The 26,973-nt window shown below is 43.3% G+C and overlaps 1 protein-coding gene across 2 annotated transcripts in view; it reads right to left on the bottom strand.

Annotated features, from left to right (window-relative positions):
• Positions 1-26,973, bottom strand: part of COL5A2 (collagen type V alpha 2 chain) — a 306,470-nt gene that overhangs the window by 256,709 nt on the left and 22,788 nt on the right. Inside the window, exon 2 of one of the 2 annotated variants that reach the window (XM_033945795.1) lies at positions 18,144-18,300. The exons of the other annotated variant lie outside the window; for it this stretch is intronic. The gene's annotated coding sequence lies outside the window, so the exon portion shown is untranslated. The remainder of the gene's footprint in view (positions 1-18,143; positions 18,301-26,973) is intronic. 2 annotated transcript variants of the gene reach the window in all.

The raw sequence follows: 26,973 nt of genomic DNA, 5'->3' as shown, positions 1-26,973 counted from the left end.
AGCCTTTTCCCTTAAGCTAACATTTTCTTTTGTAGTTATGTTAAGGTGAAATTCTGGCAAAATCTAATCTAGTCTAATCTTTGGTTTATATAGCAGGTCATCTCCCAGTGGAGCTTGACTCAGTTCACATATAATTAAGACTAGAGTACTTAGCAGAAAACATAGAAGGAAGAACTAATTAAAAATATAAGAAAAGCATAAGAATAATAACTATAATATTTTGTTGAGACTGTAGTTAAACCATAAAAATTGCGAGAACAACAAAGTTTTCAGCAGATTACTGGAGGTGTTTTTGTGAATGCGAGAAAGTTTTTATCGACTCCAGTTCCTCTTTTGTTGCAAAATATTATACACTGATGCATACACTATTTGATTGTCCCTATATTGGAAATAAGCTATCATGATACTGACCTTTATGAAAGATATAAATCATTTTGCTGTAGAAATATGAAAGGCAGTAGGGGTTTGCAGGCCAAAATTTGTTTTGTTTCCTCATGACATTCTTAGGATTTTTCATTCATTCATGATTAATTTTTTTATTTGTATGGGAGGCAATGTCATCAATAGTGTTCTCTACCTATTAATACATGGTGCATACTATTTAAGCAGTAGCACACACTGTTGATGACAATTGATAAGATGAAATTCCAGATTTTTACATGTTTTTTGGGTCCTGTAACTAAAGCGCGCAGGTCAATGGGGCGCTGACAATGGCGTGCCAACACCTGCATGCAGGATGATTGCGTGCCACCATTTCCAGCACTTTTCCAGCTTACTGGTAGCATTCCGAGGAGGCTTCGGGGGGTGGAACCGCCCTCCCCCAGTACACTTGTAAGTGATCGCGCTCCCGTTGGAGGAGTTTTGAGAGGGGGAACCCCCCAATAACCTGAAAACTTCTGTTCTCTCGCTTTTGGGGAGTTTTCAGAGTAGTGGGGGGGGGGGTCCCAACCACACACCTGCCCAGCAGGAGCATTGATAAGTATAGTTGGGATTCCCCACACACACACACACCCTCCCTCATAATGCTACTGGTAAGCCATAAAAGCTCTGGAAACGGTGATGCGCAATCATCCTACGTGCAGGTGTTGGCACGCGATTGTCAGCGTGCCAATGACCTGCGCGAAATTGACATGCTACAGTTTTTGGGCTTTAAAATGACATGGGAAATAAATAGACAATTAAAACCAATAAATCTACAAGTAAACTGAATTAAACTATATTCTGTAAGTACGGTAGTTTAATCCCTGAAACATTCATAACTACAGATAATTTCAAGCTCTTAAGTTCCTGTGCTTCATGTACATTTTCCATTAATTCCCATTGCATCTTGTACCAACTTGGAATTAAGCTCCTTCCCTAGGTCAACCATTTTAGTTAAATAAATGTAACCCAAATAAACTAGACCTAAGCCATCTCCCAAGCTCAAAATCTATTCCTTCAGAGCCATCACTGATTTTTCCAAAGAAGAACCTTAGCAGGCATGTTTTGTTTCAAATACTGTAATGTGTTTCCAATTAAACTTAAACTTCTCTCTCCCAAGACAAAAGGAGTTACAGCTTCAGTCTCAATTGTATCCGGCTTTCAGTAAGATTCCAATCAGTGGACATAGCGCCTCTGAACTGCTAACACCCAACAACTTCACTGAACACTGGCTCCCTTCACTAAGAGGAATCCTGAATGATTGGTCTTCATTGGGAGGAAGTTGAGCTTAAAGCATTATCCAGAGAAAATGGCAGAAGTATCTAGCAGCACTGCTTTGAGTCACACCATGTCCCAACAGACCTAATAAATGGTTCATCAGGATGTCTTTCAAGAGGAACACCTAACCTTTCACCTTCCTCTTCAATATCAAAATCTCTGCTGCAGTTTTGGAGGTCTATTTGGGACCAAGTAAATGATATGTTAGATAATCCAGTGGCTTTATCTTATGATACTATTTTATTTGGTACACTTATGAGAGTTAAAAGCCAATTATCAATGAGAAATAACAAGCTTCTATTAGTAATGACAGGGGTTGCCATGCAGCTTATTTTAAGAAATTGGAAAAACTGGGATAGGTTGAATTACTCATTTTGGTGGGAATCCCTGTGTTATACTCATGAAAAGGAATGTTGCATGGCCATACAACAGGGACGCTTTAAGAATTTTATGGATGTTTGGGAGCCATTGGCTAAATACTGTAAAGAAGAATAATTGATTTTTATTTTATAGACATGTAAACATACATATCTGGTTGGGGGGGGGAGGGAATGGAATTGTAATTGATCCAGGGATTTTATGATAGTTTCATTAAGGTTTTGATATATAGTGGAACCTTGGTTTACGAGCATAATTCGTTCCAGAAGCATGCTCGTAAACCAATTTACTCGTATATCAAAGCAAGTTTCCCCATAGAAAGTAAGGAAAACATGCTTGATTCGTTCCACCTCCCATCCCCTCCGGCCACTGGCGCTGCTCCACCTCACCACATCCCCAAAAGACACCCCCACCCCCGAGGCCACTAGTGCGCTTCTACATCTCCCCCCCTGCGAACCAGCATGCCCCCCCACCCGCAAACGCTGCCCCCTCACGAACGCCCGACCCCCCCCTCCGCACAAACTGGCAACCCCCACCTGCCCAATCTGCAAGCTTAACCCCCCCCCCCTCAATGTGGCACTGGCACGCAGCACTAAGCCACAGGAGGTGCCGGTGCCTGAAGATCGTGCCTCTCCTCCGACTGGCCCTTGAGCATCTGTGCATGCTCAAGGCCTTCTGGCTCTCGTTCTCTCCAAGAATCTCAGAGAGAACGAGAGCCAGAAGGCCTTGAGTATGCGCAGATGCTCAAGGTCCAGTCAGAGGAGAGGCACGATCTTCGGGCACCGGCACTGCACCTCCTGTAGCTTAGTGCTGCGTGCCAGTGCCACATTAGGGGGGGGGGGGGATAAGCTTGCAGATTGGGCGAGCGGGGGATGCCAGTTCGCGAGGGGGGGGCGATGCCGGTTTGCTGGTGGAGCAGTGTTTGCGGGCAGGGAGGCGATGCCCGTTAGCGGGCGGGGGGACTCGCAAATCGAGTCAATGCTCAGTTTGCGAGTCAAGATTTGTGAGAATGTTTTGCTCATCTTGCAAAACACTCGCAAACCGGTGCACTCGTAAACCGAGGTTTGACTGTATTTGTTTATTAGCTGGGAGGGTGGAGGAAATTTCTTTCTGCAGTAATTTGTAAGTTTTGTTGCGCTTATTATATAATGTACAAATATGTGAATCATTTATTGCGCATTTATAGTTTGAAAAAATCAATAAAGAATTTTTTTTTTAAAAACACCAAAATTTCTGCAAAGACCAGAAATTGCACTAAATTTTACAGCAAAATCACAGGAAAGCAATCCCTCTTCCCCCCCCCCCCTTACGTCCACATAGAGAATGACACGGTGACAAAATTCATCACCGTTCCAGTCCCTGCGGATAACTGCGGGAAATAATCCCATGTCATTTTCTAGTGTCTATTTCAACCTCAGTCCTTCTACACCAGCTTTATTCAATGCAAGGCTTGAGGGTCAGTGGTTGTGCCCAATTATACTCAGCTTCTTCCCTCGCTCCTTAAAAAATGACATGAAGATGGTTTCCTGCGGTTATCCGCTGGGACGGGAACGGTGATGAATTTTGTCACCGTGTCATTCTCTACGTCCACACAGGAGAGGTTGACTCCACCTAGAAGAAAGCTATGCTTATTAGAACATCTTAGCAATATCTGGATGCTCCTATAAGAGGAAATCCCCGTGCAATAAAACCAATTTCTGCCTTTGTGTGAAAGACCATGTCAACGTTGCCACCTTAGAAACTAAACTGGTTTAGAAACCTACTAGAAGCAGCTTAAAAAAATTTAAAAAAAAACTTCATTGACAGCACCATAGTGAAAAGCATAAACTCTGGCGACTCATCATCTCAAATTAATATATCAAAGGCCTTGGGCAATGTAAAAAGAACACAAGTACCAACAGAGTTCATAGCAAATCGGCACATCAAAGAAGCAGCTGGGGGACAAGGCTTTCAAAGTTTTCATAACAATGGGCATCACCTTAAAATCAACATACTGTCTGGCTGTAAGTCAATGCAACTGTTCTTCCTTTTTCTCTCTTTAATAAAGCAACTATGATCATGGCACCTAATCTTACAAAGCAACTTGGAAGCAAAATTCTGAAGACACTGAAATCCATTTTTTAGGTTACACTAAAGTCTAATAAATAAAGACAAGATTACAACGTACAGGCATGGGAACACAAAAGGTACAAGAGGATGTGCAAGAATCTTAATATTAGTCCATAATTCAAAACAAACAAATTCCATGTTTGTTCTTAAGAATAAAGAATGACACGGAATATCCCCCAGGGGAAGAGTGTGGTGCAGTGTTTAAAAGTTACAGCCTCAGCACCCTGAGGTTGTGGGTTCAAACCCATGCTGCTCCTTGTGGCTCTGGGCAAGTCACTTAATCCCCCCATTGCCTCAGGTACATTAGATAGATTGTGAGCCCACCGGGACAGACAGGGAAACATGCTTGAGTACCTGAATAAACTCATGTAAACCGTTCTGAGCTCCCCTGGGAGAATGGTATAGAAAATTGAATGAATAAATAAATAAATGTACTATATATCTGAAACTCAAAAAAAAATGTGTATATCTGCAAGAGTACATGGTTTGGACATATTTCTGGCAGGATAAAAAAAAATAAAAGGAGAATGCATGCTTGTCTCCAAACAGACTGATGGCAGAATTTACATTCTCTATCTGAAATATCTAAGTTTCAGAAAACTGCTCATATTAGCGGCGTATCACTGGAAAAATTAGGAGAGGTAGCCCTGAAAGTGAAACTGAAAAAAGGATACCAAGCTCTGATCACATCAGAAAAAAAACACACATGTATGTGTCTGACATAAATGTGTATGTTCAGGACCATGCATGTGCATGTTGCTTCTTTCTTATTTTAAATACATTTAATGCTTAATATAATCACTATATCATTGGGATAACAGAAAACCAAGAAAATTCTTACATGAAAATAAATTGGAAACATAATAGCAATAAGATCCTAAAATGAATAAGGAAATAAAAGAAAAATGGTAATCTATTAAACTGATGATATTTATCAACTGTCTGTCCCTATGTCATTTGTTAATCGGTTACCGTATTTTTTGCTCCATAAGACACACTTTCCCCCCCACCCACACAAAAAAGTGGGTGGAAATGTATGTGCGTCTTATGGAGCGTATAAAACAAATTTTTAAACAACCCCCCCCCCCCCCGATATCTTTTTTAAAATTCTGGTTTTCCAGCGCTGTATCAGCAGGAGCTTTCCATGCTCCTACCCCTCCCTCTCTGGATGGCTGCCTCCTCGTCTCTTGTGGCAGAGCGGTGCAAGCTTTTCACGCTCATGCCTGGCCCCACGCCTCTCCCTGAATGGCTTCCATCAGTTCTCATGGACTCAAAAGAACTGACAGCAGCCATTCAGGGAGCAGCACAGAACCAGGCAGGAGCGCGAAAAGCTCGCACCTGCTTAGTGCGCTGCTCTGCCGCAAGAAATGAGGAGGCAGCCATCCAGCGAGGGAGGGGCAGGAGCATGGAAAGCTCCTGCCAATAAAGCGCTGGACCACCAGAATTTTAAAAAGATACCGGGGGGGGGGGCTGCCTGCCACTTGACCTGCCCTGTGCCCTCTCCCGGCCTACCACTAGACCACCAGTGGGGGGGACAGGTACAGGGCAGAGCAGTGGGACAGAGTACACCATTTGGTTCAGAATTTTTTTTCACTTGGTTTTTCCTCTTCTATACGTAGATGTGTCTTATGGTCAGGTGCGTCTTATAGAGCGAAAAATACTTGAAAGGTATTAATATAGAACAAAATATTTTCCAAAGAAGGGAAAATGGTAAAACTAGAGGGCATAACTTGAAGTTGCAGGGAGGAAGACTTAGGAGTAATGTTAGGAAATTCTTTTTCACGGAGAGGGTGGTGGATGCCTTGAAAGCCCTCTCAAGGGAGGTGGTAGAGTAGAAAACAGTGATGGAATTTAAAAAGTGTCGGATAAACACAGAGGATCTCTAATTAGAAAACAAATGGTATAAATTAAAGAACTAAGGCCGGTATTGGACAGACTTGTACTGTTTGTTTCCCATATATGGTGATTCGGTGTAGGATGGACTGGGGAGGGCATCAATGGGAACTCCACTAACTTGGAACATGAGGACGTTACTGGCCAGACTTTACAGTAGATATCCTGCAAACAGGATGGATTGATAGCCTGGAGTGAGCTTAGATGGCAACTTCAGCGGTTGGAACCTAGGACAATATCAGGTGGACTTTAGTCTGTGAGCCAGAAATATCAAAGAAGAGACATGTACTGTATTTTTAATGAGAATAATTAATGGGCAGACTGGATGGACTGTTCAGGTCTTTATCTGCCATCATTTACTATGTAACTATGTTACAGCCCTTTCATTTTATAATTGCAAACTGCTTTAATGCTCTGGCCATTACACCAATTAAAACCAATTAATTTAGGCACATATATCGGTATGGAATCACTGTACATACAATGTAAAAGGAAAACAATAAAACCAGCAGATAAAAAGGTGTCTAGATAGTCAAAAAATAAATAAATCATTTCACATTTTTAAAAACATTAAAAATACATAATGTCCGATATTCAGCACTTTTTGGCTGGTCAGTCTAATAGCACATAGTCAGCTATTTGTGTTAAGACAGTAGTGATAGTTTCCGAACAGCAGAAGGGATGATAGGAATAAACATTTCTTGCACACAAGCATTAGTTTGCTTTAGCATCCTTGCACTCACTGTTAATTTTCGACTCTTTTTAAACAAAACTCAATAGCTCATTCCCACTTCCCTGGGGCTTAACGGGATTATAGGAAGACTAGCAACGTACTCTAAAATATTCTTAAAAGTCAACCACCATCGGTTTACAAAACATTGAAATAAGGAGATATGCATCCTCTTCCAACAGAGGGGGATTTGTATATTATAGATCATCTGGGGTTTATGGCATGATACCAAGAGCTGAAATGGGCAAATTAGAATAGCAAATGTTTCTCATCTGTTGTCATTCTCTGAAAATGGGAGACGGATGGTTAGGAGGTTATGGTATTGCAAACAACCCACACTTTTCTCCCTCAACAGCAAAGGCAAGGGAAGAGGCGAGTTAGACCACGTCTCTCCACTCCTGTCCAAGCTCCACTGGCTTCCAGTACACTCCAGAGTCCTCTTTAAATGTGCCTGCTTAGCCTTCAAGATTCTACACGGCATCCTTCCTCCCGTTATTCCACTCCTTTGGAACTCCTCTAACCCTAACTCCACCAGATCTTCCCAAAAACTGAAACTATCATTCCCTTCTACAAAAGGTATATCCCGCGCAGGAAAACTAGGAACATCCCTCCCCTTTAGAACTACAGAACTCTGGAACAACCTCACATCCCTGCTCAGAAATTCACTCTCCCTCCAATTCTTCCACAAACACCTGAAAACTTGGCTCTTTTCAAAAATCTAACACCTCCTGCTCTCTGGGACCCTTGTCCCTCTCTTTCTTCTTGTTCCTTTCCTATAACCCTTCATTGGAGTTCCTTTCTATCCTAACTCTGTAAACCGTGCCAAGCTCTACGCTTGTGGAGATGGCGCGGTATACAAACCTAAGGTTTAGTTTAGTTTAGTTTAGGTGATAACAACAAAACAAAGCCTGGAGAAAGGAAGAACCCAGTGATACAGTGGACTACGGGTTAGCTAACTTAAGACTTCCCAATAACCAGCCAAGTTAGAACCAACAGGCCGGTGAACATGTGCTGATCTGCGAGCCAAAAAGAAATCTAGTAGATTGGATGTTAGGACAACAGCCCGGCTGTTTTTAGCAACCCATCTCATGTAGTAGACTGCAGGCATCAGTACCTAGAAATGTACTGCAGGGGATGGGAAGGCAGGAGCCCCGCCCATAACCACTCCCAATAGATAAAAGCATGGAGGTGTTTGGTCTCAAGAAGAACAAAGCAAGGAGGTGGCCTAAGCCTTTGGCAGGGAGAGGGGGATCACAAATTGAGATGTGATCTGAAACTGTAAATGAAGGGAAGTCTCACTTGCTGAAAAAAAATAAAAATCGGGGAGAAGAGAATAAATGGGTGAAACAAGCCCACAAAGAAACCTATTACTACAAGACATTGGCTCGGCAGCAGACGCTTCTCCAGCTTCTGGGAAATAGTGTTTTTACTGGAGTGGAGAAGTATCTAATAATTAGTGCAGTGGGCTGAAAACCAGGTTCAGTTCCTACTCTGGCTCCTTGTGACCCCGGAAAAGTCACTCAATCCTTCACTGTACAGCAAATGTTTGTCACAGTGGGACTGTATGTTTTATGTGTTGCAAAATTTGCTGACATTGACTATTTGTGGTGCAGTGGTTACAGTTACAGCCTCCGCACCCTGAGGTTGTGGGTTCAAACCCCGCACTACTCCTTGTGACCTTGGGCAAGTCACTTAACCCTCCACTGCCCCAGGTACATTGGATAGATTGTGAGCCCACCAGGGGTTGTGTAACTACAAAAGGCAGTATACAAGTCCCTATCCCTAATCCCCCTAAAAATAAGGTAATTTCCTTTTGTCCTAGACATTCAAAACTGACTATGTTACTGCAGTAACACTGGCTTTTACAAAGCTGTGGTAGAAGCAAATCATAATCAAAGGAATTTTTATTTAGAGATGCCTATAACCTCTAACCGTCCTTATCAGGACAATATATTTCATTCTAATTTTATTAATATCTCTCTTTTTTATTAAGCAGAGCAGAATATTTTTTTTTTTACCCTTCCTTATGTTTTACCTTAAATGTCTCTTTCCTATCAAAAATGTAGTTCTCCCCTCTTATCCTATTGTACAAGTAAGTCAGTTTATGTTATTTATCATCCTTAAATATACAGTACTCCCCCTGATATTCGTGGGGGTTCCATTCCAGGAACCCCCCGTGAATTTAAAAAAAAAAAACCAACCACAAATATGGTTTGTCACCTGTCAAAAAGGCAGGAGAGGGCAGCTGGAGCACCGGCGAGTGAAGAAAATCACTCGCGGTATGCTCCGACCGCCTCTTCCTGTTACTAAAGTAAGGCTACACCAATCAGGAGCTGCTTCGACACGCAGCTCCTGATTGGTGTAGCCTAACTTTAGTACAGGAAGAGGCGGTCAGAGAAAACCGCAAATTATTACCCGCATTTAACTGTAAACCGCCTAGCAATCCATATATAGACGATTTAACAAATTTTAAATAAACTTGTAAACTTGTACCATGGGCCAGTGAGGTAAATGTTCTGACATTCACAGAATTCCTATGAGCATTGGAACATTTACCTTGCTAACATGCAGTAGAAACCTCTACCATGGCTTTGTAAAAGAAGCCCTAAATTAGGTAAGATTGATGTGCTCTGTATGCCATTTCCTAGTTAATTTTGTCTTACCTCAGTGTTAGCTATTCTAAGCTCTTCCTGTATATGCAATAGTGTTTATTTTCCTTTATGTAAAGAGACACATCTGTTCCTAGTCAAACTCAGCTGCACTATTGTCCATCCACGTCGGCAGGAAAAAGCTCCAGTTTAACTAGGCACAGATTGATCTTAACACTAGCTCTTCCTGTAGACCAGGGGTACACAACTCCAGCCCTTGAGGGCCAAATCCAGTCAGGTTTTCAGGATTTCCCCAGTGAATTTGCACCCCTGCTACAGACAAAGCGTGGTTATTGAGACTTCTTTAAAAATAAACATAATGAATTTCTTGGATGAAAAATTCAAATGTTCCCTGATCTTTCAAGAGAAACACAAAAACGCCAACGTTTCTTCTTTAGGAGCTATGTTTTACTTAAGGCACCCTTGTAAATGTATAATTTGCTACCATTCTATTAAGTAGGTTTTCTTCGAGCCTCAGCAAGTAACTACATTCTTGGCTTTATCTCGTTTGGATGGAGATAATCTTGAGCTCTATTGAACAAAATTTCAACTCCAGTTCCAGCGGTCTAATCTATAGCACATCTTATGTTGTATAGAATTATACTGTTCCTTTTGATTTGCTTATAAGAACCTCTTGGACCTATAAACTTGAGCTTATTTGACTATTTTTTATATTCTTTCTCTTCTTTTTTTCTTTTTAAAGTGTGAGTGTTTCACACTTTGATATTTTAAAAGTTATTGGTTAAATACACTTTCTATACAAGTTGTACTTGGTAAAAAAATTTTGAAAATCAATTAATAAATAATTAATTTTAAAAACTAGTCGCTGATTTTATATACCTAAGTGTGTTGTGTGTAGGTTAAGACTGCCATTTGGATCCAGATTTGCATTGCAGAGTTGATCCAGTCCTGCGTTTACCCTAGTGCGTGTTTGGACTTATAGGGCTCCTTTTATGAAGCCGCGCTAGCGGGGTTAACGTGCGTGACTTTTTATCACGTGTTAACCCCCGCGCTGGCCAAAAACTACCACCTGCTCAAGAGGCTAGCATGTCCCACGGTTTAGCGCGTGCTATTACGCGCGTTAAACCGCTAGCATAGCTTGATAAAAGGAGCCCATAGTCTTGCTTTTCTTATGATTACAATAGGGAAATCAGAACTGCAAGTCCCTGCATGCAATGGGGTATACCCAGGACTGGGTCAACCCTGTCCTATGAATCTGAATCTACTTAACAGACTAAGGGCCTCTTCTATCAAACTACGCTAGCAATTTGTAGAGCAATGAGCTGCGCTGAATAGCCCACGCTGCTCCCGACGCTCATAGGAACTACATGCCTACAAAATATTAGCACACAGATCGGTCACGATCGGGCAGGTTAGTGAATCGGGCCTTATGTTCAATTTCTTTAAATTTTTTCCTTTTTGTTCACAGGCAGTTGTTACTTTTCTGGGACCCTCCCCTCTGATTTGAGTATTATTTACATGTCAAAATGGAGCCAATTAAGGGAGCTGCATTCAAAATTATTTGTTTTGCAACCAAATTCATATTATAACTTTAGATAATTGCTAAAGACCTTTCTTTTCTCTTCAAACCTATAATTAGAAAAGACTAAAGGCATACCTATTCTTTTCAACCTGTAACCACTTTTTAGAAATCTTATTGCATAGAATCCTGTATGGCAGGGTATGGTATATTTACTCCAGAAATAAGCAAAATTCCTCTCTCAATTCCTTCTCCAAATTCCATATCCAAATGAGCAGTTAGCTAACAGTCACTTCTGTCTTGGAACAGATACTGTATAAATGTCAATGTTGGCATCTGTAGCCTAATGGCTAGCGCAGTGGCTGGAGAACCAGATTCAATTCCCACTACAGCTCCTTCTGACTCTGGGCAAGTCACTTAACCCCAGGTACAAAATAAGCTGAGGCGTACCTAGCATATGCGACACCCTGGGCCCATCATTTTTTGACACCCTGCCCCCCTCCCCATCTACCATGTTTTCCCGAAAATAAGACAGTGTCATATTAATTTTGGGTCAAAAAAACACATTAGGGCTTATTAGGGAGATGTCAGTTCTTTTGAGTCCCAGGAGAACTGATGGGAACCATTCAGGGAGAGGCGTGGGACCAGGCATGAATGTGAAAATCTCGCACCACTCTGCCACAAGAGATGAGGAGGCAGCCGTCCAGCAAGGGAGGAGCAGGGGACGTCTTAATTTTTTCACGTACAATCATCTCACCATTCCTCTCCTCCACTCCAATTCTTCCTCTTTCCTTCCTCCCCTTTCACCCATCCCTTTGTGCAGGATCTTTCTATCCCTCCCTCCCATCCCCCATGTGCAGCATAACCACACCGACCCACCCACCATGTGACTGACATACTGTACCTCTGAGGCCTCTCAAAACAGCAGCAGCGGCAGAGGGAAGGCCCCGTTCGGAGCGCTGCAGCTGCTGCTGTTTTGGGAGGCCTCAGAGGTACGGTATGTCAATCTCACGATGGGAGGGTCGGTGGTGTTCTGTTGCACAGGGGGTTGGAAGGAAGGGAGGGATAGAAAGATGCTGCACAAGGGAATGAGTGAGAGGGGATGAAAGATGCTGCACATGGGGGGGGAGGGAGAAAGCACTGCTGCCACTGCTGCTTTAAGAGGCCTCGGAGTGGAAGTATGTTAGGTCTCATCAGGGTGGGGGGAGGGGTGGTCGCTGAATTGACAAGTCTGGCGAATCGGGCAGCACTAGGGTCAGGAACATTTTGGGGGGGACCTTTGGGGGTTGATCTTAACTAGGACTTATTTTGGGGCTACAGCTTATATTAGGAGCATCTTTAAAAATCATGCTAGGGCTTATTTTTGGGGAAACAGGGTATATGAAAAACATGATTTTTAGCAACAATCCACATGTTGCACAACAAGAGTGTACCTAGGAAAAGGCAGCATCTTACATACTGCAGTGAGCAGTAGAACATCAATACACACATTGTAAAATTAAACAAGCTAGACTAGTACAGATCGATCCTGCAATCAATGCTAATAGAGAACCATGTCTTTCGTACACACAACACAGAACACACATTCGCCTAGTATGGAATATGTAATCACAAACTAACCCCTCCTCCTTTTACAAAACCATAGCACGGTTTTTAGCACCGGCCACACCTCAGACACTCATAGAATTCCTATGAGCATCAGAGCTGTTACCGCCTGGCCAGTGCAAAAAAAAAACTCTACAGTTTTATAAAAGGGGGGATAAAATAGAAATACATAGAAACTGAACCACCAAGAAGCTGGACTCTGCATACAATGCAACACCACAGAAACAGTGATGCATGTCTCCTAATATTGTGCAAAATATAAAGATAGGTGTAAATTTTTCATAGAAATAGCAATCATCACTTTACAAATTAACAAATAACTTCCCCCCCCCCTTTTATGATGCTGTGTTAGGGGTTTTGATTGCAGGCCACGGTGGTAAAAGCTTTGGCGCTCAAATAATTCCTATGAGCATTGGAGCAAATATCGCCACAGCTGCCGATAAAGCCTAATGCAGCTTCGTAAAAGGAGGCCAAAAGAAGGGGGAAAATAAACAAAAATGGAAAATAAGATACCATTTTATTGGACTAATACATTTTTCAATTAGTTTTCAGAGGCCAAAACCTCTTTTCTCAGGTCAGTAAAGTATACCGCTGTTACGTTATCCTGTCCTGACCCGAGGAAGGGGGTTTTGGTCTGTGAATCAGTCAAAAATGTATTACAATTAGTCCAATAAAAGGATCACCTTATTTCCATTTTCTATTTAAATATTTATCAACAAACCTACAATATTACTTTATCCTAAAGCAAAAAATAAATAGAAAATTTTTTTTTCTACCTTTGTCTTCTCTGGTTTCTGCTTTCCTCATCTTCTTGTCACTCTTCTATCCATCCATCTGCCCTCTCTCTGCCCCTTCTATATGGCATCTTCTCTCCTTCTATGCCCCTTCCAGAAACTATATGCCTCCCCCTTCCATCTCTCCCTTCATCCCCATTGGTCTGGCATCCATCTTCTTCCCTTCCCTCCACTCCTCCAATGGTCTGGCATCTCTCTCCTCTCCTTCCCTTCCCTCCACTCCTCCAATGGTCTGGCATCTCTCTCCTCTCCTTCCCTTCCCTCTCCCACACCCCCATGGTCTAGCATGTCACTCTCTCCTTTCCTTCCCTATCCATACTCCACCCCCATTGTCTGGCATTTCTCCCCCTCTTCTTCCTTCTCAAATTTATTTTCTGCATCCGTCTAGATTAAATTCTTTACTACCTAGGCCTCAATTTTCCTTTTCATTGTGTCTACCTACAGCTTGCCACCCGTTTCCCTCACCCTTCCAGTATTTCACTATCTCTATCCTCTTCCCCCTATCCAGCATGTGCCCTTTTTTTATTAATCCCCTCCTTTCATCATGTGCCCTCTTTCTATGCCCCTTCCTTCAGTATCTTCTCCTCTGTTCACTTCCATCCAGCATCTGTCCCCTCTCTCCACTTCCATTCAGTGTCTGCTCCCTTCTTTCTCTCTCCACTACCTTCTTGCATCTGTCCCCTCTTTCTCTCTTTCCTCCTCACTTTTCAACATTGCCCCATCTATATCTCCATTAATCCTCTATTTTAGTCTTATCCCCCTCCGTTTGCCTATCTAACCTCTTTCAGCTTTGCCTCCCTCTTTAAACCCATCTACCCCCCCCCCTTTCAGTATTGCTCCATGCTCCTATCTAGCCCCCCCCTTCCAGCATTTCCCCTCTGTATCTCCATCCTTATAGTTCCCGCTTGCCCCTTCTTTTCTATGTGGCACTATTTGTCACCCTGTAGCCAACATCTTTCCATCTTCCCTCCAATCCGGTATGACATTTTCCTTTCCCTCACTTCCCCCCCCCTCTCTTTCTCCCCCCTCACCCACAAGTCCTGAATCTGGCCTTCTCCCTTCCACCTGCACCCCTTTCCCTGTAGACTTCTTCAGTGACTTTGCAGTGGTGGCAATCAAGACAGGCTTGTGGCATCGGGGCCTTCCCTCTGCAAGTCCTGCCTTTGTGGAAACAAGAAGTTGAAATAAAGAGGCGAGACTTGCAGAGGGAAGACCCCGATGCCAGCAGCCTGTCTTGATTGCCGCCACTGCAGAGTTGCCGAAGAGGCCACAGTGAAGGGGATGCAGATGCAGGTGGAAGGAAGAGCGCCATATGAAAAGCTTGCCTGAAGAGAAAGGAGTTCCAAAACACGACGATCCCGTGGCCAGGATGATTTCTATTTCTGACTGTTGCCACTGCCCCCGCACCCACCGAAATGGCGAAAGATGGGACTAAAGCAGTAAATTGTGAAAGCCACCCAGACACCCAACAGAGGCCATATCCTGGGAGACCCAGACATCTGGTAACGCTACAACAGTAGGTGCCTCTGTGGATGGGACATTGGCAGCCTATTCTGTAGGCACCTGCAGGTGACTATATTTTTTTAAATTGGTTTTAAATGACAGTCAATTACCAAGTCATGTATTGTCAATTAAACCAATTAAGTTATGCGGTGGTAGGCATGTACTGCGTTCCATAAGATTTAAATACTCTTGCTTTTTATTTGTAGCATAGCTGCACTGCGGAGAACCAGCCTTTGATTTCCATTGCATCGGGGGATGCCCCTGAGGTTGCCCCTGACGAAGGTTACGAAATGAGGCTCTATAGGGCAATCAGCTGGTACCCCGTATGAAAAAAAACAGCGGTTTGCCCATTGAGATAAGTTCCTTATGGTCTAAAAATCGACAAGGCTTAATATCTCAGGAGCTTTTTGATTGAACGTTACGTAGAAGCATCTTTGAATTTTGCACTTTTATTCTCATTTAGATTTTTCAGACACCAGAGTTTTGGGCGACTGATAGTTTTTGTAATTAAAAACACATTTAAAAAGAACGGAAAAAGTAGCCTAAAAAGATTTTATAAATGGTAAATCTTTAGATTAGATTAGCAGAGTGTTTTAAAATGATGTGAGTGGGGAATGTCTGCTAGACACGCCAGTGCTTTTTGGCCGTATTGAACCCTGGTGAACTCGGATCAAATCTTTCCGAGTTCCCATTTACTGATGTAACACTCTGTATTCAATATTTTAGGAATATTTGTTTAAGTGGCTCAGTCAGCCCCATTCCCTACAAGTGTCAAGAGAATATAGAGTAGGTCTTATTTTGTAGGCATGTACTGGCACCATTCTGTAACCTCTGTGTGCAATTAAGAAAGCTTTTCATGAAATTATGCTTACAATTTATAGAATGAGGGGTCTATTTAGAAGGCCAAAACAGCAGATAAAAGATGTCTAGATATAATAAAGATAAAAACATTAAAAATACATATAAATTACAAAAACCAGATATCAATCATTTATTACTTTAAAAGCACAAATAAAATCAATTCACACAAGCATCAACAACAACATAAATAGTACATATGAAAACTCCATACAAAATTGTGCGTGTGTGTTTAATACATTTATCTAAAATGAGGAAAATCCAAACAGACTTTGTAACAAGTGACTAGATAAATATACACCGGAGTTTTACAACTTACTTGAAGGTTGTACTGTGAAAGGATGTTATTTTAGTTGGATAAATTTTATATGATTGTCGTTGTCTAGTTTTGTTTGTTGTACCATCTTTTTTGTTGCAGTTTGTCAGTATTTTTATTTTGCAAACCACTAAGCATGTCAAGATTGGTGGTATGTAAAACTTAGATGACTTTAAGGGTCCTAACACAAATTTACTCATTTTATTCATATCACTTATCAACATAGGGGCAAACATTTGAAAATGGTTCGGGCAAATGTTTGAAAATGAACTCACAGAAATTACATCCCTTTCCTGTGCACTGCTTCGAAGGTGGTCATTTTCAGACAAGCCAATTTATCTGGGTAAATGTTTAAACTGCACACACAGCCTTGAAAACTGTTCCCTCAAACCTAAGAATTTGAAAGAGGTTTGGCTTTAATCCAAACTTTCATCACACCATGGAAAATTTCTAACTCAGATGATCAGTCTAATTAGGATTGAGAAGGGGCAGACTGGGCTGAATAACTCTGGCCCTAACCAATATGTAACCACATGAAAGTCAACTAACCTGAAATCCCTTATGCAAGTCTGGAGATGATACTTTTTCCGCATTATGTCTACATTCACAAGGTTATTTTCCAGTCTGGTGGAGACATATCTACCACGTCAAAGTTAGACAAGAATATTTAAGAATAATAAGGGATTCAACCACCAAAATCTCTTACAGAGATTTCAATATTCTTCATCAATAAGATGCTTGTGAATCAACATAGTGGAAAAAAGACTCAACACTGATGTCACCTAAGCTACCAGCACAATGCTAGATAGCATAGATGAAAAAAAGATGAGGTATGAGATAAAGGGAGGTGTCTGGAGAAGAAATATACAGTGAGGTAGGCATGGATATGGTAGAAATACAGGGATGCAGGGAGCATCATGTACACAGGCAGACAATCCTAAGATTCAATTACTTCCACTGTAGAACTTGAGGTTCAAACTGGAGAATCAAGACGGTGACTGGGAGAGGGTCTCACTAACTGGAATTTTCTGTAAGCTGTGGCTATTTTGGAATCTTCTGCAACAGTAGTGTGGGTATGCTTTAATTCAAGGAGCAAGACATTTGATTTGGCAAGATAGAGGGGAAGCTCGGAATTATGTCTGCCTGTCTTGTAAAGTGTAGCATTATATTTCAGAGGTGTATCCCAGGATGTACTGAGAAGGAGGCCTAAGGCCTTTCTTATGGGAATGGTTTTAGGTATGTGACCAATCGGCGTCTTAGGCCACTCCCAGTGCATCCTGGGATGCACTGGGAAGGAGGCCTAAGACTCCGGTTGGCCCAGGTACTCAAGCATTTCTCCCCAACTGTCTCCGAGGGTTCATAGTCATAACTAAGGGAAATAGCTGGATTATTGCTGAAGTTATACAGATATGTCTCTCTGAATAAACCAAGCCCTGAATTTTTAGCTTGACCAGTGATTGAATTTAGAAGTAGTACGTGGATCTACGTGTTGGGCCTTGTTTTAGGTCCCTTTCCTTATATGTTAATTGCTTCATATTAGTGGTTAATAAATTCCAAGAAATAAATATAATTAGGGGCATATTTAAAGGTATATACCTCAGATTCATTTTTTTTTTTTTTACATATTGTTATTATTGTACCTCCAGTTAAGAATTTTCTATTTTGGATGGAATCAAACACAGCAGGCTCAGTGTCCTCCAGTCTTTAGGGGCTGTTATGAGTCTTCCAAGCACATCTGCTGAGCACTGAATTGATAGACCAAATCTTAACGTCTAGGTTAAAGAAGAAACAAAGCAATCCCTTCTATAAGCTCTAGACAGGCAGGCTGATGATGCCAAAATGTAGTGTTATGGCCCCAAAATAGAGAATATGATTCACAGGAGGAAATTCCCATTGCTCCCTGGCTCTGGCCTAAGATATATCAAATCAGGAGCCATGCATGAGGCTATCAAACTGAATATGGATGCAGTTTTCTAATGAGCCAGCAGGTGGCAGAGAAACAAATCAACATAGTAAACAGTCAAAGCATACAGAAGAGCAATCTTGTGACAAGAGTGTAATAAACATACTCAAGTGATGCTTTATTGCCTCTGCTTCCCAAAGTTCACCATTTTTTTCATGCTCTCTGTACCTTGGTTCTCCTCAGTTTTGTATCTCCTGCATCAGCATTTCACTTCCTTTCTTCTTCTCTTTCTAACATATGTTTCAGTATTGTGACTGTTGCCAAAACAAGCATAACACATCTGGAAATCATTCTCCACCACATTAGCTGACAAAATTCATGTGAGCTAAAAAATAAAAAAAATAAAAAAGTATTCCTATCTGAAGCCCTACAATATATGAAAGAAGTCAGCCTGAATATCCCTTTGCTCCGAATACCAAAACCACATTCCTAAAGGCGCAGGGATTTTTTTCCATTCAGTGAACAACCGCTTTTCCAGACAGACTTCATAATATTCTGCAAGAATAGTAGTAGAGTGCCACATAAAACTTGGCTTTCATGTTGCTGTTATTAGTCTCACTATCAGTGCGACTTTTCCACATTCCCCAGCACCAGTTCTGCTGCTCTACCACTCCTACACTACACACACATCCTGTTATTTTTTCATACTCCCCACTAGTTTTGCTCTTGATCCTCCATCCCACCTCCCCACCATCACCGATTCTCTTCCTCACAAATGTCAATTGTTGCTGATCCTTTATACCCACTGCTCTACTGTGCAACTAATCATTTCCCTCCCTCCCAACATTACTACTGATGCCACTTTTCCACCATAGCTTCTCTATACATCCTTCTCTGTACCACCATAGTTCCTCTGTATTTCCTTCATCACTGTTTCTGATGCTGTGCTCTATTCCCTGTCCCAACATACATATGTGCAGCAGCTAAACCTCCATACTCAGTCTCTGCTCTTCTCCAACCTACAAGCCTTCTAATTCTTCAGGATTTCTTCAGTTCCAGTCTCTCAGGAAGCAGATGCCTCATACAATTGGATATTTCCACTACCCACTTGATACTGAACTCCCCCCCAAGTTCTTCTCCCAGGAACACAGTAGGAACGCCCTGCTTGAGAATAGTGGCATCATCAGTGCTGTAACTTTTTACTAACCACATCATTGCTTCCTATATAGTTGATGTGACCTGTGGAAGTTTGGGACTCCTGAGGAAGGCACATACTGCTGAAACATGGATCATATTGGGCCTACTTACATCAGTTTACATTTTCTGCATTTGTGTACCATTAGACTTATTTTAAGCTTTCAAAATAAATTTATGTTAATCCATCCAGACACTGGTTTTACCCTTTGTCATCTTGCTTGCTCCTCTTTGAACCTTTTCTAATTCCGCTATATCTTTTTTGAGATACATCGACCAGAATTGAACGCAGTACTCAAGTGAGGTCGCACCATGGAGCAATACAGAGGCATTATCTACCAACCCTTTTTTAATAATTCCTAGCATCGCTTGCTTTTTTGGCCGCCACCGCACATTGGGTGAAAAGTTTCAGCATATTTGTTTATTTTAGCACTTCTTTCCTGCCTAACACCTAGGCAGGTTACAACTACATATACACAGTTCATTTACAGGAAAGGCAACAACTACAACTATAAACATTAACACATAATACCCTTTCTTCTTTTATATTGAGCTCTGCAACAAACTCCTCCACAAATGAGACTTGAGCAATCACCTAAATTGTTCAACATTTTTACATCAAAGTATTTGACCAGGCAATAAATTCCACAATCTGACCCCTCCTATTGAGAAAGGTACTCGACTTGTTGACATATAATGTACTGAATCCACCAACAATTGCATTGCTGGTTTTGATCTTAATGATCTTTTGGGAATATACACTGCTAATGCTTTTTGTAGATACTCTGTTGTCTAACCATACATACAAAGTCTGGTGAATTATCATCAAGACCTTACATTGGACCCTACATCTAACTGGTAACCAATGTAGTTGCTTCAAGATTGTCTACAATGACATCTAGATCATTTTTTTGGGTGCCGACCCCTAAGATGGGCCCTAGCATCTGGTAACTATGATTTGGGTTATTCTTCCCAATGTGCAACATTTTGCATTTGTCCATATCAAATTTCATCTGCCATTTGGATGCCCAGTCTTCCAGTTTCCTAAGATCTTCCTGCAATTTTTCACAGGCTACATGCATTTTTAACAACTTTGAACTGTTTAGTGTCATCTGCAAATATTATCACTTCACTTGTCATTCCAATTTCCAGTTCATTTATAAATATGTTAAATAGCACTGATCCCAATACAGATCCCTGGAACACTCTACTATTCACCATACTCCACAGGGAAAAATGACCATTTTACCCTACCTTCTGTTTTCTGTCCAATAACCAATTCCTAATCCACAACAAAACATTGCTTCCTATTTCATTACTCTTTAATTTTCTCAGAAGCCTCTCATGATGAACTTTGACAAAAGCTTTCTGAAAATCTAGATAAAGCGGGCCGCCCCGGGTACCAGCCCTAAGGGGGTGTTCCCGGCCTTGCCGTTCAGTCCCCCGCCACCCCCGAAGGACCGCTCGCCCCACTGACCTTCCTGCACCACCTGTGAAGCAGCCCGCAGCAGGATCGTGAAGTCAGCGTCAGCATCCCTGCGCTGCTTCCTGCGCCGCGATCCCGCCCCTCCTCTGACGTCAGAGGAGGGGCGGGACCGTGGCGCAGGAAGCAACGCAGGGATCGCTGATGCCGACTTCGCGATCCTGCTGCGGCTGTTCATAGGTGGTGCGGGGAGGCCAGGGGGGCGAGCGGTCCTTCGGGGTGGGTCGGGGCATCAGGCCTTCAGGGTGGGGCGGGCAGGCAGGCAAGCAGGCTTTCAAGGGGGAGGGGGTGGTGACAGGCAGGCAGGCAGGCCTTCAAGGGGGGACAGGCCTTCGGGGGGGGGGGGCAGACCTTCAAGGGGGTGCAGGCCTTCAAGGGGGGCAGGCAGGCCTTCGGGGGGGTGCAGGCCTTCAAGGGGGGGGGAACAGGCCTTCAAGGGGGGGAAAGGCAGGCAGGCCTTCAAGGGGGGAAAGGCAGGCAGGCCTTCAAGGGGGGGGGACAGGCCTTCAAGGGGGAGGGACAGGCCTTCAAGGGGGAGGGACAGGCCTTCAAGGGGGAGGGACAGGCCTTCAAGGGGGAGGGACAGGCCTTCAAGGGGGAGGGACAGGCCTTCAAGGGGGAGGGACAGGCCTTCAAGGGGGAGGGACAGGCCTTCAAGGGGGGGGAAAGGCAGGCAGGCAGGCCTTAAAGGGGGGACAGGCCTACAAGGGGGGGGACAGGCCTACAAGGGGGTGGGACAGGCCTTCAAGGGGGGGACAGGCCTTCAAGGGGGGGACAGGCCTTCGGGGGGGTGCAGACCTTCAAGGGAGTGCAGGCCTTCGGGGGGGGGGGGCAGTCCTTCAAGGGGGTGCAGGCCTTCAAGGGGGGGAAAGGCAGGCAGGCCTTCAAGGGGGGGGACAGGCCTACAAGGGGGGGAGAAGCTACAAGGGGGTGGTACAAGCCTTCAAGTGGGGGACAGGCCTTCGGGGGGGTGCAGACCTTCAAGGGAGTGCAGGCCTTCGAGGGGGGTGGTGCAGGCCTTCAAGGGGGTGCAGGCCTTTCAAGGGGGAAAGGCAGGCAGGCAGGCCTTCAAGGGGGGGACAGGCCTTCAAGTGGGGGACAGGCCTTCGGGGGGGGGGGGTGAAGACCTTCAAGGGAGTGCAGGCCTTCGAGGGGGGTGGTGCAGGCCTTCGGGGGGTGCAGACCTTCAAGGGGGGGACAGGCAGCAGGCCTTCAAGGGGGGTGCAGGCCTTCAAGGGGGGGGACAGGCAGGCAGGCCTTCAAGGGGGGTGCAGGCCTTCAAGGTGGGACAGGCAGACCTTTAAGGGGGGACAGGCCTTTGGGGGGGGGGGACCATGATTTAGAAGTATACGGAGGGAAGGGGGTGTTCAAAGAGACATGCATATGCCAAACTTTGGGGGGGGAAGAAATAATGGGTCTGAAAATAGAGGAGAGGGAGAGAGATGATGGACCATGGGATTTAGGGAGGGAAGGAACAGAAAGGGAGAGAAATTGGACACAAGGGATGGTGTGGAGGAGGGATAGAGATACTGGATAGGAGGGTAATTAGGAAAAGAAACGGAGAGATGGTGGACTCTGGGATGGTGGGGAAGGAGGGAGAGATGCCGGATGAAAGGGTATTTAAGAAAAGGTGGATCTGTGGAGGGAGATGAAAAAAAGGAAAGATACCAGACTTCCTGGGAAGGGAAGGGAAATGGAAAGGGAGGACAGAGTTGGCAGATGGATGGTTAGCATGCAGAAAGAAGGAGACCCTGGCAAGCAAGTTATCAGAAGAAAACCAGAGCCTTGGACCAACAAGATTTGAAATATAACCAGACAACAAAAGGTAGAAAAATTAATTTTATTTTCTGTTTTGTGATTATAACATGTCAGATTTGAAATGTGTATCCTGCCAGAGCTGGTGTTGGACTGCAAACGTGAGCTAGGATTTAACAGAAAGAGGAAAAGTCCTTTTTGTTTCTTTATTTTATTTACACCACAGCGCCAGTGTGGTTAGGAGAAGCCAAAGGGGGTGAAAAAGCTATAAAACCCACCAGGAATTTTGAAAAAAAATCACCCAACTGGGCAGGAAAATCGAATTGAAAAACCAATTCAATAGGGCTGAATCGAATCAAAATTTTTTTTTTCCTGTATCTGGCAGCATTAGTTTGCGCTACTGTCTTAGACTTTAGGACCTGGGATTGGGGAGAGATGGCATCCTCAGTACTTTATAATGCAAGTGAAACGAGGATTTGGTCAGACTTTTGAAGGGTCTGCAGAAAAAAAAATATTGTATAGGCCGGGGGACATGAGACAGCAGGAAATGGGAACTTTTCTTCCTTCTATTTTTGTGAATGGAAAGGCTGAGGATGTCAGAGAGGTCAGTTTAAAATATGTGCTTTATAAGAAAATATAATAATGTGTTTTATAAAGTTTATAGCATAGCTGGCCTACCCAGTGAGGTGTTCCTAGTGGTGATGGTGGCAGCGTGTCAATGTGTTGAGAGGAAGAGGTGGTCTGGGAAATTCTGCTGAGCAAACTCCGGGCCCATTTCCACCCCCCAGTTAGTCCACTCCACTCAACTGGTTCACACACTGAGTGGGTCTTTGGGTGTTGTTTTGGGATCTCTTCCAGTGGTTTATCTCCTTCTGGTCCAAGGAAGGAAACTTTGTTATCCTTAGCATTGACCTACAGAATATGTTTGTAACAGCGCTGCTTGTGTGGCATTAGGCTATGTAGTGATCGAAAGAAAAAAACAGACCTTTGCACATTTTTGCACTATATGGTGGGTGTATGAGGAGATTCACATTTCCTGCACAGCTAAGTCCATGTGAAGTTACCTTGTGCTGTATTTGACATCTAGCAAGGTCTCTGTTTGAAAGGAAAGATCTAAACTTATAAAATGAAGTGGCCAGAAGTTATGGTAAAAGCAGATAGTGTAGCTGGTTTTAAGAAAGATTTGGACAAATTCCTGGAGGAAAAGTCCATAATCTGTTATTAAGACATGGGGGAAGTGTCTGCTTGCCCTGGATCGGTAGCATGGAATGTTGCTACTCTTTGGGTTTTGACCAGGTATTAGTGTCCTGGATTGGCTACCATGAGAATGGGCTACTGGGCATGATGGACCATTGGTCTGACCCAGTTAGGCTATTCTTATGTTATGTTCTCATCTGTAGGGGCCTTTGTTTTCACTTCTTATTTTAATGTATTTTTTTTCTGGGAACTTATCAGTGTTTTTTATAATGGGAACAAAAATGGAAGAGAATTAATGTGTGTGGAATGGGGGGTAACTAATTTCTTCAGCTAAATAATTCAATCCACTTCAAACAGACATAGGAGAACTTGTGCACCATTCACACACCCTCCAACCAAAAACGTCAAAAGAAAAAAACTGTTCGACAACCTCCTAGCCATTCGAGCTACTACATCAACTGGAAAAAGGAAACACTTTTATCCACATGTTTATTCACACCTTCAAAGAAATACAGCAGATTGGTGAAGCTAGGCCTCCCTTGACTGAACCCATGCTCTGTCTCATTAAACTATGGTCGCGTTAGGGTTTTTTTTTGTTTGTTTGTTTTTATCGCTGGCCACTGCAATAAACTCAGATGCTCATAGCATTCCTAATGCTGTTTGATACTCATAGAACCCTAACGTGGCTTGATAAAAGGAGGCCTATATTTGTCTACATGTTCCATAATTTTATTTTTTATAATGGTTTCAACTATTTTGCCCAGCATTGAAGTCAGGTCTTAATATTTGTTTTTTCAGTAACCAGCAATGTATACCACCAGGTCCAGGTGATATATCACTTTTTGACTTGTTAATTTGTCTCAGTACTTCTTCCAAGTTCACTGAGATTTTTCAGTTCATCTGCATTGTCACCTTTGAAAATAATTTCTGGTTTAGGTAGATCATACATCTTCTTCTGTAAAGACAGAAGCAAATAATTTATTCAATCTCTCTAATATGACCTTATCCTCCCTAAGTACCCCTTTTGCTTCTTGATGATCCAACTCCAGATTCCCTCATAGGCCTTCTACTTTTGATATACCTGAAAAAAGATTTTTACCATGAGTTTTTGTCTCTTTGGCAAATCTCTCTTTATTTTCTTTTTTAGCCCTCTTTATCAATGCTTTGCATCTAACTTGCCAGTGCCTAGTTTGCCTCCTATTTCCTTCATTTGGATTCTTTTTCCATTCTTTTAAGGATGTTATTATGGCTTTAGTAACCTCTTAACTTCACCTTTTAATCATTCTGGCTCTAGTTTGCTCTTCTTTCCACCTTTATTAATACACAAAATACATCTGGGTTAGGCCCCTGACAGACCCCTTCAAAAACATACAAATACAGTGGTACCTTGGTTTGAGAGCTTAATTAATTCCAGAAGCATGCTTGCAATCCAAAGTGCTCGTATATCAAAGTAACTTTCCCCATAGGTCATAATGGCAACTCGGATGATTCGTTCCACCCGACCCGACCCCTGGAACTGGCTTTGTTGCTCCCCCGAGGCCACCGGCACTGCTCCCTCCCTTCGTGATCGCCTCCTCCCTCCCCCCCCCCCCCCCCATCTACCAGCCCTATCCTTACCCATGCACCGCCGGTGTTGTAAAAGTGCCTGCCGCCGGTTTTCTGCTGGGCCAGGGTGGGGTGGGGTCAAGTAGGGGGCTTGAAAATCGAGTCAATGCTCGGTTTGCGAGTTAGTTTGCTCGAGTGTTATGCTCGTCTTGCAAAACACTCGCAAACCACATTACTCGCAAACCGAGGTTTGACTGTATTTTAGTTTGTGGTTAGCCCACATACATTTGACACTTCCTGAATGATGCCGAGTGCATCCTGTGGTATACTATTTTAAGCTACATTAGTCATGTGTTAGCACCTAACTCGCCTTAGTAAAAGAGCTCTTTAGTGTTCTGACAACTCTGACCTTCGTATGACCCTTTTCCACTGTTACATTTCCTGTGCTGAGCTGTACGTATCAAAATTCAGTTGGGGGGTAGTTATCAAGGTAAGATATAAGGAAGCATAACCTCTACCACTAGGGGTGCCATTTTGGAGACTATACCAGTAGGACAGGAGTGACTGGGGACCACGTCTCCCCCTAATATATTGGGCCACTAAGTCCCTCGAAGATAGAGAGAGGAGGGCTCAAGGAGTCTGGATCAGGGGGATAGGAGTTTGATCAAGAGGTGGGCAAGGGGTCCTGGATTGACACTGTAGCTCCTTTAAGTTTTGGCCTAGAAGCATTGGACTATGGCTTGAGGCTTGATAATCCCAGTACAGGAAAATTACTCTAGCTTTTGGCTGGGATTATTTTACTATGATTTTATATAACAAGCACAGTGAAGATGCCTAATGGAGTTCACAGAAAATATATAATTCAAGTAAAACTCAGTCCAGATGAAGCAACTCAGCTTTATTCAGTAGCAATGACTCAACATAGCTAGGGTTGCCATATTTTTCTTGGCAAAATCCCAAAGTCTAGTCCCACCCCATTCTACATTAGGCCTGCCCCGTTCTGTCTTTGGTCCTGCCCCATTCCACCCCAAACCCCACCCCTGAAAGTCTCATCTCGTTATTCCTAACCTCCGGGCCATGTCCGGGGGCCTCTGAGCATACAGGGATGCATGACCGGTGAGTCTCACATCAATAGTGAGCAAACTAATGGAAACTCTTATCAAACATCAATTGGATACGATCCTAGATGAGGAGAATCTACGGGACCCCCGTCAACATGGATTTACTAAGGGGAGATCATGCCAATGCAACCTAATCAGCTTCTTTGACTGGGTGACGGGGAAGCTGGATGTTGGGGAGTCCCTGGACATAGTGTACCTGGACTTCAGCAAAGCATTCGATAGCGTACCACACTGCAGGTTACTAAGCAAGATAAGTTCTATGGGATTGGGCGATACATTGACGAAATGGGTTGGTAACTGGCTAGGAGGTAGACTTCAGAGGGTGGTGGTGAACGGCACTCCCTCAGAAATGACGGAGGTGATCAGTGGGGTGCCGCAGGGCTCGGTCCTGGGCCTGATCCTATTCAACATCTTTATAAGTGACTTAGCAGAAGGACTGCGAGATAAAATGACATTATTTGCCGATGATGCCAAACTAGGCAATGTTGTGGGCATTAACCCAACGGACGAAGATTCAATGCCTGACAACATGATGCACGACCTGCTCCTCCTGGAGAACTGGTCTAGGGACTGGCAACTCAGCTTCAATGCCAAAAAATGCAAAGTTATGCACCTAGGCGGCCATAACCCATGTAAGATATACACCCTTAATGGAGAGATCCTAACAAAAACGGTAGCTGAACGAGACTTAGGGGTGATAGTCAGTAAGGACATGAAAGCTGCCAATCAAGTGGAGCAAGCTTCATCCAAGGCAAGACAAATC

This window comes from Geotrypetes seraphini, chromosome 5, assembly GCF_902459505.1.
Source record: "Geotrypetes seraphini chromosome 5, aGeoSer1.1, whole genome shotgun sequence".
NCBI lineage: Eukaryota > Metazoa > Chordata > Amphibia > Gymnophiona > Dermophiidae > Geotrypetes > Geotrypetes seraphini.
This window is presented reverse-complemented; position numbering and strand designations above follow the sequence as displayed.